The sequence below is a fragment of the Canis lupus genome, chromosome 21, assembly GCF_003254725.2.
Source record: "Canis lupus dingo isolate Sandy chromosome 21, ASM325472v2, whole genome shotgun sequence".
NCBI lineage: Eukaryota > Metazoa > Chordata > Mammalia > Carnivora > Canidae > Canis > Canis lupus.
The window spans coordinates 10,279,782-10,299,492 of NC_064263.1; the positions used below are offsets into that span (position 1 = coordinate 10,279,782).

Sequence of the window (19,711 nt, forward strand, 5' to 3'; positions counted from 1 at the left end):
GGTGACTACCAAGAAACTTTTGACAGCTCTCCCAAATAGAGGTTGTTCACTTAACATTTGAGAAAAGAATAACCAATAATAACAGCAAGGATTTATTGTCTATTTTTCTTACACAAGCACTAAAATACACTGTACATGAGTTTATTTCATGAATAAATTTTATAAATTCATCTCATTTAATTATTATAGCATTCCAATGAGGTAGATACTTTTATCCATATTTTAGAGATATAAAACTGAGGCGGAGAGAGATAAGTAACTTTCTCAAGGTCACAGAAGTATAGAGAGATGAAGACAGCAAGGGAATCAGACAGTGTGTATCCAGAGCTGATGTTCTTGAGCAATACTCTCTTCTTTGATAGCTCGTGGGTTAGAAGTGGAGCTGGAGTTCTCATTGTTGCCTTGCCCCACAAAAGCTCTTCCATAAACTTTCAAAAACTCCCAATCCTGTTGTTTTCATCCACCATGTTCCTGGCCAGCTCTTCTCATCCACTAAAGATTTTGGTACCTAGCCCAGGGTATCCCTTCCTCCTCGATTCCAGCCATCATCTCAGAAAATTCAGTGTCCACATGGGCAATATATCCAACATCATATTCTAATGGTTCCCTGACTTATCATTAACAGTATGTCTCACATCATCTCCCACCAATTTCTAATAACATAGCACTGAAAAAATTTCCACTTCCAAAATCACAGACATTTTGTTCTCTGGTGATAATTACATGTGTCTGCTCAGGAGTCCCATTCTTCCTATTGTTCAATGTCTTTGAGCCGCCTTCAGCTCCACTGACCTCTTCCCTTTTCTTCCAAAATACCAAACTCCTTATACTTTTGATCTATTCTATAGCCTGTCATTTCACCCATTTTGGTACCAATACACTAACCTCTTTTGTCCATATGTCTTTCAAAGCTTCCAACTATACCAACTCCAATGCTGAACCCAACAATCTTTGTTACCTTTGTCTGTGTCTATACTCAGATACCTGAAGACTTCTAAGGGGTTGGTATTGCTATGAATTCAATAAACAACCTCACCTATCCACACTCTTCATATAATGGTCTAATCATCTTGATCTAATTTCAATAACAAATAATTCACATTTCATTTATTACTTACAAACCGTGAACCACTTCTATACTCTTCACTCTCAGCAGATGATTACATTGTACTTAACTAAAGTGACTGGACCCAACAGAAAGGAATTCCTTCCAACACTCTGTTCCCAAAGATGTTAATAACCTGCCTTTGGACCAACCTTCTCCTTCTGCTTTTCTGATACAAAATAAGTACATGTTTCCCCTACTCTTGATGGCCAGTATGTCCATGTGTCTGTGTCCTGTCCCTCTCACATTCTCCAGAACGTATGCTAACATTTAATACTTCAGCTTTCAGAGCCTCTGTGACCCACAAGTTTGCTGTGACCCACAATAAAATATATATATTACAACACAACCCAATATTATACATTCTATATGTATCATATATAATATATATACTAGATATAAGAATCAGGTATAAATATATAAAATGTATCTTACTGTGGATTGCAATGGACAAACTATACAAATAACCAGAACAAAATTTCTTAAGATTACCTTATGATGCATGATACACTGATATTTTTTCTTCCTCTCCTTTTCTTTTTTTCTTTAATGCTGGTCCCCACTGACTAAATTAACATTACAACACACCAATAAGTCATAACTTGCAGTTTGAACCACAGTGAATTATTCTATCCCCCTACAACTTTAAATTCTTTCATCCAAAATTTTTTTAAAATTTATACCCCCAAGTGCTCCTTCAGCTCATATCTTCTACACACTTAGACTTACAAGAGAAACTATTTAATTTTAGTCTCCACTTTTTTTTGTCCCATTAACTTGTCAGGCCAATCTAACCTTTCTTCTGCCCCCACTGCTCCATGAAAACCATTTTCCTTAAGTTTCCATTAACTACCTGCAACTAAATTCAGTGGCCATGTTTCAGCCTCACCCTACTCAATATCTTAGCAGCATGTAATGGTTGGATACTTGCTCCTTCCTGAAATACAAATTTTTCCTGGCTTCCTTGATACCACATTGTATTATTGTTTTCCTCCCTTCTCTCTCTCTGCTTACCTTCTTTTGGTGTCTCCTTTGTCAGACTCTGAAATATTGAAGGCCTTCTATTCACTTCTCTCCTCTCATCATCTCTTTCTCACTCCTCTTTTAGCTCTTGCTCCAGTTCTTGCTTCCATTGTTGGAATTACTATCTTGTTTAGGAGACAAGCAAGACATCCTATTTATATGCTAGAAGCCTCTGGATATTAGCTTATGTAATAAGACTTCCTTCCCCTAGAGAATATACAAATGTTCTTAATAATCGAGAATCCAAATTTCTTCTGAATCATTTCCAGGCATATGCAGTTATATAACAGAGAAATATTGCTTTTTATATTCTATGCTCATGATCCTGACTGCTTTAGCACATTTAGGATTGACTGTATAACTTTCGGCATATCAAAGAATATCAAGATTTCATCTGCATTTCCTATTTAGTTAAATTCAAGGTTTCCTTTTCTCCCTGTAAGACTTCTGTGTCTCTGAAAGTTAACAGCTTCTCTTGGAAGTCAGCTGGAAGCCCTTGAAAGTTACATGCTCAGTATCTGAGGCATAGATTTTCATGATGTATGAATCATCACACCAACCTTTCCTAGCTTTGAAAATTCTGTGATCTGTTCCAAGAGATTTGGCAATTTCTCCTATCTTTAATTGCATTGTCTGGAGTGTGACCAGAAATCCTCTTTCAAATGTCTCAATGAGAAAATTAAACTCATCTTTATATTCTTGTGTATTTCTCTCTAATTAGGTACTATGTTACTTGGTTGATGCTTTAAAAATGTGCAGATCATGCACCAGCAACAAATATTTGCTCAATTTATAAATTTTCCTCTTGCAGAACTGTTATGCTCTTCTGAATACAATGCTTTTCACTTCAGTGTTGCATCCCAATGTAATAATTTTTATGAATTTTGGGCTACAATTATGGTTCTAACTTAAAATTCAATCTTCTGTTTGGTTACCAATTTGCAAGTAACCTAGGTGAATTGATAATTAGATAGATATTCACCTACACATAGCTAAGCAAAGAGGACCACATGGCAACTTACTGCTTTACCAAAATTTTGGGATTCAACATGATTATTAAAAACTGGCCAGAGGAGCTGAATAAGAAAGCATCCAGATGTTCAACACACACCTGGAAGGATGCTCAGTATCACTCATCAGGAAAATGCAAATCGAAGCCACCTCACGCCTGTTAGAATGGCTAAAATCAAGAAGACAAAAAAGCAACAAGTGTTGGTGAGGATGTGGAGAAAAAGGAAACTTTGTGCACTGTTAGTGGGAATGTAAATTAGTATAGTTGCTAAGTAAAACAACATGGAGTTTCCACAAAAAAATTAAAATAGAAATCCTATAGGATCCAAAAATTCCACTACTGGGTATTTACTTGCGGAAAACAAAACACAAACTTGAAAAGATATATGCAACCTTATATTTATTGCAGCATATTATTTACAGTAGCCAATATATGGAAGCAACCTAAGTGTCCATCAATAGATATATGATATGATATATATATTTTATATATTTATATATTTTTTATATATACATATAAAATATGATATATATACACCATGGAATATTACACCACCATAAAAAGGATGAGATTGTGCCATTTGAGACAACATGAAAGGACATAGAGGGTATTATGCTAAGTGAAATAAGTCAGACTGATAAAGTCAAATATTATATGTTTCTATTCATAAGTGGAATCTTAAAAGAATGAGTAAACAAAAAGCAGAATCAGAACTATAAATACAGAGAACAAACTGATGGTTGCTAGAGGGTAGGGGTTGGGGGCTGGGCAGCATGGGTGAAGGGGAGAGGGAGCTATAGTTCTCCAGTTATGGAAAGAGTAAATCATGAGAACAAAAAGCAGAGTATAAGGAATACAGTAAATTATATTGTAATAGTGAGGTAATGGGACAGGTGGTAGCTATACTTGTGGTAATCATAGCATGTATAAACTTGTCAAATCACTAAACTGTAAGCCTGAGACTAATTAACATTGTGTGTCAATTATACTAAAAAAAATACCTCAGACAGTATAATGAAAATGGCAACACCAACAAACCAATAATAAATGATGTTACCTTAAAAAAATTTCAACATGGATCATACAACGTACCTCAATTTCAACATGTCAAAATGTGCAGGCAGTGCATCTCTGAATCAAATAAAAACATCCCTCCCTAAAATTTGCTGATTAAATTAATAAAATGGCAAAGAATTAGCATACATTTTAGTTTTCATGGTTTAGTTGTTATGAGGACAAACAATTATAAAATTATAGTGACATGCTGTTAATTAAATGGCTTAAACTTAGTGGAAGAAAGAGCCCAAATTATTGAGTCATCTCTGAAAAAGGGTTAACTGAATTTTGTATTTGACATGTTTTACTCAATAGTAAAAGTGCACTTATTGAAAAACATTTCATCAAGTCCTGTTAATAATTATTACTTAAGTTACTAGCAAAAAAACTACTTTTATCCTTGATTAGACTGATTCATGTATGTTAAAAGAATAAACAATCAAAATTTGACTTGAGTACAGAAACACCCTTTAAAATATAGCAACATAAGCCAAATAATTTTCAACTCTGGTAGGCTTATTTGATCATAATACACTGTTCTCCTTATTCTTTTTATGTTTAAACTTAGCAAGTCAGAAAATAAAACCTCCACATTAAATGCAGTGCTTTTACCAGTCCAACAAGGGCAATGCAAAAAAGGAACAGACGTTCTGAAAGAGACTCCCAAAATCAAGTTGGGGATGTTACATAGTAGGAGTTTTCCTAAATATGTAATCAAATTTGGCCATTTACTATAATGACCCAATAATTTCTCCAATTATAAAATTTCCAAAAGTGCTAATGTTAATCTACTGATTGGATTGCCAAAGGGGTATGAGATGGTAAAATATAACCTGTTAAAATCAATTGACACAAACGTTGGTCCTGGTCAGCCACTTCATAATATTATTTCCCTTCTAAAGAAATAATATTGAGGAAAGATTAAAGATTAACTAGAATTCAGATTCTAAATGACAAGGACTCTATACGAATCCTTCAGAATAAAATAATTATAACAAAGCAATGCTGTAGATAAATTACATATCTCGTTTTTTTCAAAAGTCTACAGATATGTTTAGGCAGATAATTATTTTCATAAGACTGTGCCTCTGGCTTTTAAATAGAAAAATTCAAGATCAGCATTACCTAAATGATGTTTTGTGGACATATTTATGGGGTTATTGTCAGTAAGATTTTTTATTAATTATTATTTAATTTATAAGACAAGATATTTAATGTAAGTATATTCTAGATTATCTGAAGATCATCTTAACCTAAATCTAAGAACTGCTGTATAAACTCAATACCGAGTTTGTGTTTATTATTATTATATTAATATCTACTTTTTATTATACTTCATAATGTTCTTCTTATATATTGAGAAAAACTCACATATTATATAAACAATTTCATAAAATTATATAATTACCTGTGGGAAACAAAAAGAGAAATACAACACAATCCATAAAAGAAAAATGGATAGATTGGAATTCATCAAAATTAAAAACTTTTGTCCTACAGAAGACTGTTAAGAGATTTATAAGACGAACTACAGTCTGGGAGAAAATACTTACAAACCACACAAAGGACTAGTATCTAGACTATAGAAAGGACAAAGAATAAGTATCTGGATTATATAAGGAACTTGCAAAACTCAACCGTAAAGAGTAATCCAAATACAAAATAGACAAACGACTAACAAGCATGTCACCAAGAGATAAAATAAAATGTGCCATATTCATACCAGCAGAGGATAAACTGATGGCATGTGAAAAACTGTTAAGCATGATTTGCCATTAGAGAAATGAAAATTAAAACGTGAGCTCTTACTATATACCTATAAGATTGCTAAAATTAAAAACAGTAACAATTCCAAATGCTGGCAAGCATGCAGAGAAACTGGATCACTCCTATATCACTGGTGGGAGTGTGAAATAGTACAGCCACCATGGAATAGTTTGGCAGTTTTCTTATAAGCTAAACACATACCTACTCTATGACCTAGCAGTTGCGCTCACAGACATTTATCCCAGAGAAATGAATATTTACGTTCATGCAAAAACCTATAGACAGATGCTCCTAGCAGCTTTACCTGCAGTAGCTAAAAACTGAAAACAACTCAGATGTGCTTCAGTGGGTGAAAGTTTAAACAAACTGTGGCACATATGTACCTTCGAATACTACCCATCAATAAAAAGCAATGAAGTATCGATATATGCAATGGCTTGGTAAGTCTCCAGGGAATTATGATGAGTGAAAAAAGACAATCCTAAAAGAGTTTGCATTATAAAATTCCACTCATGACATTCTAGAAATGGCAAAATTATAGAGACCAAATTAGTAGTTGTTAAGGATTAGGGAAGGTATACGAACTAGAGAGCATTTAAAAGGGTGCAATAGGGGGATGCCTGGGTGGCTCAGTTGATTAAGCAACAGACACTCAATTTTGGTTCAGGTCATGATCTCAGAGTTGTGAGATCAAGCCCTCAAGCTTTCTCTCTCCCAACCCCCTCCCTCTCTAAAATTAAAAAAAAAAAAAGGTACTATAGGTGCTCTGGTAGTGATGGAACTGTTTTGTATCTTGATTGTGACAGTAGTTACATGAACTGATACAGGTGAGTTGTATCAATCTTAATTTCCTCGTCATGGTATCTGTATTATAGTTTACAAAGTATCACTATGTGAGAAGAAACCATGTAAAGAGTAAGTATTATCTTTTTCCAGCTGCATGTGAGTCTTCAATCATCACAAAATTAGGATTTATTTAAATTTTTTTTAAAGATTCACTTATTTATTTTGGAGAGACGGAGAGAGAAAGAGAATGCAAGCATGGGGAGGGGCAAAGGAAGAGGGAGAGAGAATCTCATCCCTGAGTGCAGAGCTGCAAGCAATGGGACTCAATCTCAAGACCCTAAAATCAAAATCAAGGCTCTGTTGCTTAACTGACAGAGCCACCCAAGGACTTCATTTAAAAGTTTTTTAAAAACCTAATCTATAGAATAAAAGTAGCTTTCAAGTATTGCCTTCCACCTTTTTTTCTGAGCAACTTTCTCTGTGAAACTTTGATATCTAACTTATTTCACAAATATGCACCAAGCATCCACAGAATTATGTAATGACATCTTACTAGGCACTTAGGAGTGAAAGTATGATTTAACTTCAGCTACAGGAGAACACTTACTGAGGAGGTAATAGCAATTAATTACACAACTACTACAACATATATTAGTACTCTGTTGTGTTAATTTTGTAACACCCAAATACTATAAAGTAAACTTATTTTAAATGCTTTATAAAGAGCCCCAGAACAAGAGCTCTGGATTTAGAATGGCGGGATTTAAATTAAGTCTTTGCAGCCTACCAGCTGTGATAACTTAAGTGTGTTAATTAACTCCTTTATGCCTCATTTTCCTAATCTGAAAACTTGGAATAATAAAGTACCCATCTCAGTTATTGTGATGATTATTTTATAGAAAGAGCCTGGAACAGGGGAGCACTGAATGAAGTGTTCTTGTTGTTGTATTTAGTAATGAATAAAAGAGAACAGAATGATCCCATGTTCTCGGGTATTATTAAAAATTATGAAATCATATTTGGATAGACAAGTTTAAAAATGCAAATATTTAGACATTATTTTGTTGACCTACAATTATTTTGTTTTTAAATAACTGTGGACTGTCAGTTTTTAATAAGTGTGGAATACTCTATTCTGGAAATATATGTGGATCAAACTGCTCTTAACTTCTGGTAGTTTGTGTAGTTATTTTCAGACATATTTCTTTATTTCCAATATGAGAAATGAACTAAAATACTATGAAACAGACTCTCAAATGTTTAACTTATGAAATATTCTTTACATTAGATCTTGAAAATGGCAATGCTAACAGTAAAAGATTAGTATTCATAAAAACAGTAACTATTTACTTCTTCAACACATTTGAAACTGAAAAAATCTGTTTCTTTTTTATTTTATTATGAATAAAAATATATTCTTATATATCCCTGAACTGGTCCCATTAAAATATGATGTCCTTTAGAGTTGCTAGCAGATGTTTTCTGCTTCCCCTCTTATTTATTTTTTCCTTTTTCCTTATGTTGCTTTTCCACTTTTCAGTTTATAGAATTATTTTTCCAGAGAAGTAATATGGGTGAATAAAAATATGTTATAGAGCCTGACAACACTTCATAAGATTTTTTATTTCCAAAATTCTTTGAAAATCATCATTACTCTTATTATTTGATAAGTTAGTAAAATGTGACTGTATTTTATTAAAAGAATCATGTTACCTGTGCTGATCACATTATTTTTAATTTGTATTTTCCAATGGCAAATACTGTGTAGAAGTTGCCATTTTATTTAAGCTGTACCAAGTAGATATGGTACAGGCCTATCAGGCTCCTAGTCAACTCAATCACTGTATAAAATTACTCCCAAGGGTATGTTTTTTAATGCTGTTTCCAGGCTGGTTTTGAATAACTGAAGTGTTCACACTTCCCATGGGAGGATATTTCATAGCATGATTTTAGTATTAGAACATTTTTCCTGAAACTATATTTATTTAAAATTTCTGTTCTTGGGTTACAATATTATTTATCTTCAGCTCTCAAACATATTCTGCTTTGATTTTTATGAATTCCTCATTTGATTATCTCATGGCCAACTCATGAGTATTTTATCACTAATATTTCTCACAAAACAATTTGTATTGCCTTAGTTATTCAAAGAAATGGAAAAAAGCCTAAGCATATATTTTTTAGAACCACAAAAAATTGACCAAATATATGATTTATAAATATCAATGCAAATGATATTTGTTAAACTGACTCATTTTGCAGACTCTAAGAAAAGAAAAAGCACATTATAAATATAGTTTAAACAGCAAGTAGAAACATTGCTAAGACACAAAATGATAGAAAAAATAAGAAAGAATTGGGTTATCCATACAACAAACCATCCCTAGACATTAGCTTAATCTTAACTATCTGAAAGCAATTGTTCTGTATATATATTTTTTCTAAGATTAGCCAACAAATGAATATGAACTTTTAGTCTTTAAGATTTTGATGACTACGACTGGTACAAATATGCAAGACAAACACATTTATAAATAGATAAAACTCTACATGTAACATTGTGGTTTGTAAAATTTTGATGCAAACACATTAGCAAAAATAATGGTCACCAAAGAAAATTCCAGTAGCATAAGCTGTAAATGATAATATGTTATATAGGCAAAAAACAGTCAATGGATCCAATGTTAGTTAAAAACTTAATAAGAAAAATCATATTAATTAAAACAACATCAGTATATTTAAAATGAAAATGACAAAATTGTGAAAAGTTAACTGTGGAGAAAAAATTGAGCAACAGATTAAACTGACACAATGGCATCTAGTCCCCCGAATATGTTTTTATTTTCTCCTAAATGTTTTCACTCATAAAAATAATCAGGTTTGTAATAATTCTGATTAAAATATTTAATATGCATGAACAAAAGGCAAAATGATTTTAGGATCAAGATGTTAAGTTAAATACTCATTAGCTAAAAGCAGATCAAAATATTCTGTATTTATAAGACATGTAATTAAGACTCTCTGATTTTTAAAACCAAAAATAAATTAAAATATTTTATTTATTTATTAAAGAGAGAGAGTATGAACAGTGGTGGGGGAGGGGCGCTGTGAGCAGAGGTAGAGGAAGAAAGAGTCCCAAGAAGACTCTGTGGTGCTGAGACTGAGATTATGAACCTGGCTGAGAGCAACAGTTGGCAGCTTATCCAACTGCACACCCAGGCACCCCTGCTGAGGAACTCTTGTCAACTTGTGCTTAGTGATAAGAAGCAAAAGTGTCTTGGTACCTGGGTGGCTCAATTGGTTAAGCATCTGTCTTCAGCTCAGATTTTGACCCCAGGGTCCTGAGCTGGGCTCCCTGCTCAGCGGGGAGTGTGCTTCTCCCTCTGCCCCCTACCCTCCACTTGTGCTCTCTATCCAATAAATAAATAAAATCTTTAAGAATTTAAAGAATAAATCTTTAAATAAATCTTTAAGAATAAAAAGAAGGAAGCAAAAGTGTCAATATGGACATCAAGATCTGTGAAACTTATATAGGATTATATGCTGTAATGATAAGAAATCTTCTCTTATTCTGATATCTTTTTACATGAATACTTCTAAAAAAATTGACTAATATTTTTACAAGCCTTTGTGGTTCACAACACATTTTTACAAAAGTGTTTTCAACTGATACTCCCAACAACCTATTTTTAGGTACGAAAGCATGTGGGCCAGAGAGGTGACATACATTTGTACTCAGTGTCATGTATTCTTTTTTTAAAAAAAGATTTTATTTATTTATTCATGAGAGACACAAAGAGAGAGGCAAAGACACAGGCAGAGGGAGAAGCAGGCTCCATGCAGGGAGCCCAATGTGGGACTCGATCCCAGGACTCTGGGATCACAACCTGAGCTGAAGGCAGATGCTCAACTGCTGAGCCACCCAGGCGTCCCAGTGTCAGGTAGTCTTACTCCAAATCCTGGCTCTTCTCATTGTTTGTTTTTGATTACTATATTAATATCCAGTACTTTTTGTATTTAATTTTATTCTTCGTATATATTGATAAGAACTCCTATATTGTATTAAAATTTTTAACACTTTTTGGAAACTTAAACAGAAAAAACAAAACTTAAACATTTCCTTATTGGCAAATGAAATTTACTTTACATTTTGTTTAATAATAGGAGTGGTTTGTGTTTTTTAAAAAAGCAATGGATTGAATTAAATTGTAAAACAACTGAATATATTTTCTAAAACTACTGAACCAGATTAAAACAAAGAACCCTTTCCACTACCTATAAGATTCTCTTATGTTGTCAGACCATGAAAGATCATGTACAGAAAGGTTCTTCTCCAACCACCACCCCATTTATATTTGTCTTGCTCTCCCCCAATGTTCTATACATGCTGGTGGTGTTTTTGGAGATAACATTGACTAACTTGCTAGTTCCAGAGAGTGAGAAGTCCCGCTTGAACTAGATCTTGTGGTGAGGATAGCTCCAGCAGGAAGTGTAATTTGTTTTGGACCTTAAAGAATGTATAAGCTTTAAACAAGAAGAGATTGGAGAAGAGAGAATGAAGTAAACAAAGCAATTAGGAAATTGTGGGATGATATATCAGGGCAAGAGGAAATAATTCAGTTTGATTCACGTATAAACAACATGAAGTATATTAATACAGGATTGAGACCATAGGGTAAAGATCCTCAAGTGTGAACTCTCACTTCTATACCTAAAAACCTAATTATACTCAAAAGGAAAACAAAAACAAAAACAGGGGCACCTAGTGGCTCAGTTGGTCAAGCGTCCAACTCCTGATTTTGGCTCAGGTTGTGATCTCAGGGTGTGAGATTGAGCCCTCTGTGGGGCTCTCCACTCAGCAGGGGAGTCTGCTTCAAATTCTTTCTCTTTCTCTCTCAAATAAATTTTAAAAATAAAATATTAAAAAAACTGTCTTTATGAATAAACACTTTACCTAGTTTTTTAAATCACGTTTCCAGAATCTTATTCTATTTGTTATTCCCTATTTGTCTTATATTTTAGATCTCTCTTTGTCCACCAAGTTGTTTCTTCACAAATTATACTGATGCTTTAATCTCTTCCATTTCAAGTGAATCTTCTCACAGGAAAAGTTCACGACAACTGCCACCCCATCCTTGCTTCTCATCCCTCATTGTCACATAGCAGTCAGACTAAAGTTATTCAGGCAGAGGTCACCATCGAGGATACTAATTGCCAAATCCAATCGATTCTTCTTAGTTCTCTTCTCAGTTAATCATTCTGTAGAACTTGACACTAAATTATTCCATTGGTAAAAGTCATTTAGTTCTTGTCATACATGGCACTATTCCCTGGATTCTTAGCTTGCCTTTCCTTCTATACAGCCAGTCTTCTTCAGTCTTATTTTCTGCCCATTCCAGCTTCCCCATCTCGACTTATTAGTAAGTGAATTGCACTTACAAAAACAGAATGTGTATTCTGACCCTATTTGTGATCTGTTATATCTAATAGACAAATATTCAGAGTCTGCACATATAAGTTGTTTTTATGTATAGAATGAATTTCACATTCATCATTACTATAGTTTTAAAATATTCTTTGCAAATATCATGTATAAATTATTTAAATGAAAAAAATCACCAGTTGTATTTACATGCCCTTCAAGTATACTTGTCTGTTGATTCTCAAACTGCTTTCTCAAGCCTAGACATTTACCTGAATTCCAGACCTCAATGCCCCAAACTCATCTCTCACCTTTGTCCATTTTTCCCCAATAATAACTGAAGCATTATTCATGTTTCTATACCTACCGCCTGTCATAGCAATTTGTAAGAGAATATAGCTACTGAATAGGTTGAGTGAGTAAGCTAAAAAAGAGTATTCTTTATTCCATAGGGCTTAGGAAATTACTGAAGTTTCTGTTTGGTCGTTTGTTTAGTTAAGTGATGCATTCAGATTTGTAACTTAAGATTAATCTGGAAATATGTAAAGAAAATGAAATTGAGGGGCACCTGGGTGGTTCAATGGGGTAAGTGTCCACCTTCGGCTCAGGTCATGCTCCCGGGGTCCTGGGATGGAGTCCCGCATGGAGCTCCCTGCAGGGAGCCTGCTTCTCCCTCTCCCTCTGCCTGCTGCTCCTGCTGTTTGTCCTATCTCTGTTAAATAAATAAAATAAAATACTTGTTTAAAAAAATAAAGAGGGATCCCTGGGTGGCGCAGCGCTTTGACGCCTGTCTTTGGCCCAGGGCGCGATCCGGGAGACCCTGGATGGAATCCCACGTCGGGCTCCCGGTGCATGGAGCCTGCTTCTCCCTCTGCCTATGTCTCTGCCTCTCTCTCTCTCTCTCTCATAAAAAAATAAAAATAAAAATAAAAATAAAGAAAATGAAATTGAAGTGGAAAGTATAAAAGAGATTTGTGTTGAGTCACAGAAACTCTATCTAGGTACCAATGATACAACCTTTCTAATGAAGTGTTACCTCCAAGGAATAATAAAAAAGTATCCCCCACTTTCCTCACACATTGTAGCTTTCAAACATGTACCTCATTTGGTGTAACTACTGTGTCCAGTGGTTCTAAAATAAATCTTTGCTGCCATCTTGTGGGAAAATATGTATATTTTAAAAAATGCTTGAGTTTTGCAACACTTAGTAAGTATCCATAAAGCTGTTTTTTAGAAAGAAATAGATTCCAACTAAAGGTATTCCTTTGCTGCTTTCATGAAAACGTGAAAGTCTACATGGGCTTTATATCTTTTTAAATATTATTTTGTTAATAGTAACATAAATACTTCTAAATTAGTTTCCATATTTACATTTTTGTTCAATTTTGCTCCAAATTCAACAAGCTAAAGAAAAAAATTAGTTGTAATTGACCATCTTTTGAATTTGCATTTATTGTCTTTTATTTCTTTTCTTATTGAGCACATAAAAACTCATTCATTTAATTTATTCAACAAACACTTATTGAGTGCCTATCTTATATCGGTCATTGTTCTAAGCATTCAGGACATAATAGTGAATAAAGAGACAAAAATCACTGTCTTCAAGGATCTTACATTTTAGGGGTAAGCCACTCAGGTAAACCGCTGAGCCGTCCAGGGATCCCCCTTTTTTTGAGGCTGACAAATGTTTGGCTTTTATTGTTATGTATTTGGCTGGGTGCAGAACTGCCCTGTCACCACTGGCCCTAGAGGAGCAGGCAGCAAGATGGTTCTGGAGATACTGCCAATTAGGGTGTCAGGACTTACGGGTTCATGAGCACCGTGGTTCCTCCTTCTAATGAAGTGCAAACTAATTCACAGCCAGACTTCAGCAGAAGGGAGCAACTGTCATAGCTGAAGGAACTTTAATCAGGGTGCACACCCAAAGCCAGAGTTTGTTCTCCTGGATGGCTCAGGTCACAATCCCAAGGTCGTGAGATCAAGACCATTTTGGTTCCTGCTCAGCAGCAAGTCTGCTTCTCCCTCTCTCTGCCTCTGTCCCCTACTTGTGCTCTCTTCTCTCAAATAAAAAAATAAAATCTTTTTTTAAAAAAAGAATCTTACAGGACGCCTGTGTGGCTCAGCAGTTGAGCACCTGCCTTCAGCTCAGGGCGTGATCTTGGGATCCGGGATCAAGTCCCACAGGGGCTCCTTACAGGAAGCCTGCTTCCCCCTCTGCCAGTGTCTCTGCCTTTCTCTCTCTCTCTCTCTCGAATAAATAAACATTTTTTAAAAATAAAGAATCTTACATTTTAATTGGATATGTAAAGTGGATTTATAGGTCTTAATGTTCTTTAAAAAAATTTTTTTTGTTATCCACTTTGACAAATTGCCTAAGTTTATAGTTTGGAAGAAAAGAAGATATACAAGAAACTATCACAAAAAAGGGCTTTCTCCTTAAAAAAGAAAAATGTGGAATACTCCAAAATCAGTACTGTGTATATAAAATTTTATAGAAATGGAAATTCTAGCATTTCTGTACTTATAGAATTACAGAAAAGTGGGCTACAAATAAATGAGTCAGCAACAAAATTTTAAATTTTGGTTATTCAAATCTGAACAAGCCTTTTGGGACTCATATGCACCAACTTTAGAGCCAAAGTTTAACACAAATTGAAATTGTTTGGAAAAGCCAGCATTTGTGGATAATAAAGGAAATGTAATGTTACAGAAATGCCAGCAATTATTGCACAAGGAAATCAATTCTTCCTAATCAACAATAACCTCAAAGTTTCAGCCTGTAAAGTTGTCTTTTTTGTTAAGAGAATTTAGTAAATAAAATTCTGAGATATGATGAATTTCATTTTTTGAAGATTTAATTTTAAAAAAGATATTCAGTAAGAATGTACATCTTTCAATTTGGTTCAGCCTAGGTCCTCTCCAAAAGTGGAGCTGGAGATAAAAGCTTGTAAACAGCTTATTTTAGGAAATTATTACAAAGAAGAGGAGAGTGGAAAACTGGCAAGACAAGAAAGGGAAGAAATATTGACTACTAGGATAAAATACTGAGCAACATTATTATTGCAATAAATAGCTGGAGGTCAATTCCCCTAAGAAGCCTTGTAGAATATACTTCAGAATTGCCTACCCAAGACACAGAATCAGGAGCATTTATCTACCAGTCCCTATCTAAGAATTAGTCAAGGGTTGCACCATTGCCTGTTTACTCCTCCTGCTTCCAAGTTTGGTGAGTATCAGAATGGCTCATAGGCATTTTATTCATTGGCACTGGAGAAGCCTGAGACTAGACAGAGAAAGATATGTGATGCAGATGAAATGAGATGTCAGGTTAAATCCACAATGACTAGAGTAAAATAGTAGGTAACGAGAATGTGAGGTGGGACACAGAATGTGTATGATTCTTAGCTCCTGTTTTGTTAGGCTACTAAAACTAATAAGGACACTATCTTTGATGGGAAATAAAACTTAAAAATATATAAGTAAATGAGAATTTATCAGAAGAAAATGTACTTCACAATTTACTAAATTACTTTCAGCGGGATTGTTGCCTATAGCAGAAATTCAAACATGGGGTAATATTAAAAAAGTTGTACTCTTCAAATAACTGAGCATGCACACTAGAGTATAAATATCAATGTATTTTTAATATACAGAATTATTTTTTTAAAGATTTTATTTATTTATTCATGTTAGACACAGAGAGAGAGAGAGAGAGAGAGAGGCAGAGACACAGGCAGAGGGAGAAGCAGGCTCCACTCAGAGAGCCTGACGCGGGACCCGATCCAGGGTCTCCAGGACCACGCCCTGGGCTGCAGGCGGCGCTAAACCACTGCACCACCGGGGCTACCCCAATATACAGAATTATTATCTGTAATCTCTCTTTTTTTTCCTCCCTTGCTTTATAGGGATAAATTTCAATATAATTCTTGTTTGTAATTTTTTTAATCTTTGTTTTTTTTTTTAAATTGCAATTGTCTAAGGACTTCAAAAGCAAAGGTTTTTTGGCAATCCAAAATTATTAGCTATTTCAGCTAAAGATGTTCAGTTTATTTGGGGAAAAAATGTAACCAAACTTTGGAAGAAGCATTTATTTACAAAATACCCAATACTGTTGTAGGACATTTATATTGATTTACAGAGTACTGAAATAAGTCCAGGACTTTTTTTCTTTTTTTTTCTTTTTAAAGATTATATTTATTTAGAGCGCACACAAATGAGGGGTCCCACCCCTCATTTGGGGAAGGAGAAAGGATCTAAAACAGACTCTGTACAGAGCACAAACCCCCATATGGGACAGCACTGAGATCATGACCTGAACTGAAATGAAGAGTCAGAGGCTCAACCGACTGAGCTGCCCAGGCGCCCCAAGTTCAGGACATTTCTAAAGGTTTGATTGCTGCAGGGAAGCAAGAAGAAAAACATGTAGTGCCAAGATAAGGTTTTTCCCTTTCATTCTGTTTTATATTCAATTCAACATAGGCTTGGTCACAAAAAAAGAAATTCGGTTCAGTTCTATGTTAAAAAAAATTTGTAAATTCTGAACTTAGAATGAACTAAGGATTTTATATCCACTAAAGCCCTCCTTCAAGTTTCAGGCCTTTAGAAGAAGCTATTTTAAAGATGGAAGAGATCAGGGAAGATTGTTTTCATAAATGATTCCTGCCAACTCTACTAGAAAATAAGCTTCATCTGACAAGAACGACAGGAAACTTACGCTGAAAGACTAGTAGTAACCAGTGACAATATTTCTTAATATATTTATTATAAGTAAAAACATTTAAATGGATTTGATAAGTTTATATACGAACATATATATCAATAATAAATATATTTAAATAACAAGCTAGGCATCAGGATGGAAGACTCATGTGCAAATGCTACATTTTCCAATAAAATTGAAAAAAACATAAATAAAATCAGAGGAGAAAGAAGAAAAGAGTAGTAATCTCATTAATTGCCCTATAGGAAACAATCGAAAGTCAAAATCAGTTAGATTTGGTAGAGTAGGAAAGCCTAAGTAAGAAAAAAAGAGGCAATTAGGTATTAGTATATAGGGAACAATTTGAACAAAACCACAAATATTCCTAAATGCCAAAAAAAAAAAGGGGGGGAAAATTAAAACAAAATTTATTGATATCATTTGTCTGGTGCAATACCCTATTCAAATTTGTCCTGGGACGCCTGGGTGGCTCAGCGGTTGAGTGTCTGCCTTTGGCTCAGGGCATGATCCCCCATGAGGGGACGGAGTCCCATATCTGGCTTCCTATGGGAAGACTGCTTCTCCCACTGCCTATGTCTCTGCCCCTCTCTCTGTGTCTCTCAAGAATAAATAAATAAAATCTTTCAAAAAAAAATTGTCCTTATGGGTTTATATTTTTAATTTTTAATTTTATTTAATTTATTCCACAATTTTAGCAGGGCCTGAAAAGTAAGATAAATGTGTATGTTCAATATTACATGACTAATCAAAATAATTAAGATCACTTTTTAAGCCCTGAGATTGGACTTCCCTGCTGTAGATAGACAGCTCTACATTGCAGAGCTAAGTTCTGAATCCTGGTCTAAGTCCGAAGCTTCACTCTTCACTAGTCTATACCACTGCTTTCATAACATGGGAAAAATCTTAAGATTCTGTGTAACAGCATGTGTGTAATGGGGGATGGAATGGGACCTGGATGTAAAGATTATATAAATTATGCGATGTTACCACCACACAGTTTCTTAATTTGTGGTAGTCAGCACTGGAATGTGGGGACAGAGTGGAAGTGTGGCGGGGAATGGAGTGGAATGTGCTCTCTGTTCTCTTAAGAATGATTTGATTTTGTAGTCTTTGAAATACTCAAAAGGGGAACATAAACCTCCATATGCATTATGACTCCAATTCTTAGGAGGGTTTTGTTGCTGTTTTGTTTTGCTTAACATTCATGCCAATAAATAAATGTCCAATGGAGAAAAAACTGGAAATAAATTTATCAGAGTTTAGCGTTTCAGTCCTTATTACTGGGTGATAGAATCATTGCTCTTGTTCTTAATATATTTCTGCATTTTTGAATTTTCTCCTATAAGTATTTATTATTTTCTGATTATAAAATGCTGTAGCTGGAAAAAAATGACAGTAAACATTAAAAGCATTTGAAAGAGCTCAGTAATAATCCTGGTAATGTTGCAAAGATAGGACACCCAGGCCATGAATTTAACCACAGCCTAAACTTTCTAAATGTCTTCATCTCTTCATTTCTAATTGTGTAAGATTAATTTCTATGGTCTGTTCCTCCAATCCATGGCTGGTGAAACTGACAATTGGTACCACGTATTGGAAATAAATGGCTAGATTTGCCTTTAAAATCTTAAATTTGTTTTAAAAGGCTTACGCCCTTTACCCCAGTAAGGCCACTTCTCAAAAGTTATCCTGGAGGGAAATCTAAAATAAGAAAAAACAAGGTACAGTTAGTTGACTATTGAAGTTTATATATAATAATAGTGATGAGATTAAAGGAAGAATGGTCATAGTGCTAATTTATTCAACAGACTATTACTTCATTTATAATGACTATGAAACAGAAAAATACTCTAGTCACGTTAAGTGAAGAATAATATATTGTATATATGTATCTTGAGATGACTACAGAAAAATATAATACCTCTAGGTATAAAAAGAGGAAGGGACCATGAAAAAATGGTCTTAATTTTATTGGGCTCAGAAGATTTTGAGCCCACCTCTCATTAACAGGCTCGGGATCACTAGAAACATTGTATAGCTTTTTTACTTCTATTTAATTATTACTGGTGTTACTATTTCAAGAAGCATACTTGCTATCAAGAAGTGTTTGCTTTTACTTCAAATGTCCCAAGTTTGGGAAATATACAAGTTGTAGACGACATCCTTAGCGTGTGCCCATTACCACGCACTTGATGAAATTTTATTAGTCGTCCCCGGACTGAAGCAGCATCGGCAAACTCAACAAATGGAGCCTGACTTGAAACAGCGTCCCTTTACCCCAGAGTCTGAGCACACCGGTGACCATTTCTAGCACTGCATTCGGTCAACAGTGTAAGATCTCCTGACTTTAAGTGCTTTGTATTCTCAAAGGAGTCGGCCTGGATGACTCCGTGATCACACTTGCCCCGACGCCCCAACAGTCCCGCGCCGCGGAGACCCGGGCGGCGGAGACGGCAGCCCCGGGAGAGGGCGTCCCCCGCGTCTCCTGGTTGCCAGGCAACCCCGTTCCGGCTGGGGACGCGCAAACGTCGCCGGGCTCTGCGCCTTCCGTGCGGCCGCGAGGGGGCGAACCGAACCGCCAGGCCGGGGCTGGACTCGCCGCAAAAGCCGAGAGGCGGCTGTGGTGGTGGCGCGCGGCCCGCGGCCCGCGGCCCGCAGCCCGCAGCCCGCACCCCGCACCCCGCACCCCGCAGCCCGCAGCGCGGCCCGTAGGCCCTCGGACGCCGTCGCCGATCCGCCTCTAGGGCTCCGGGCTCCACGCTTCCCGCCTCCGAAGCCCGACCCGGCGCCCCCGCCGCCGCCGCCGCCGGCCCCGCCCCT

The 19,711-nt window shown here is 35.5% G+C and overlaps 1 long non-coding RNA gene across 2 annotated transcripts in view; it reads right to left on the reverse strand.

The window, feature by feature from the left end:
• LOC112642030 (uncharacterized) overlaps positions 1-19,501 on the reverse strand; it is a 43,021-nt gene extending 23,520 nt beyond the window's left edge. The window contains exons 1-5 of one of the 2 annotated variants that reach the window (XR_007404692.1): positions 18,982-19,492; positions 18,552-18,592; positions 12,740-12,883; positions 3,240-3,308; positions 2,120-2,253 (exon numbers count right to left, since the gene is read on the reverse strand). This is a non-coding gene — a long non-coding RNA (uncharacterized LOC112642030). Of the gene's footprint in view, positions 1-2,119; positions 2,254-3,239; positions 3,309-12,739; positions 12,884-18,551; positions 18,593-18,981 lie in introns of both variants that reach the window. The other variant, XR_007404691.1, reaches the window with a different exon arrangement.
• Positions 19,502-19,711: the final 210 nt, after the last annotated feature.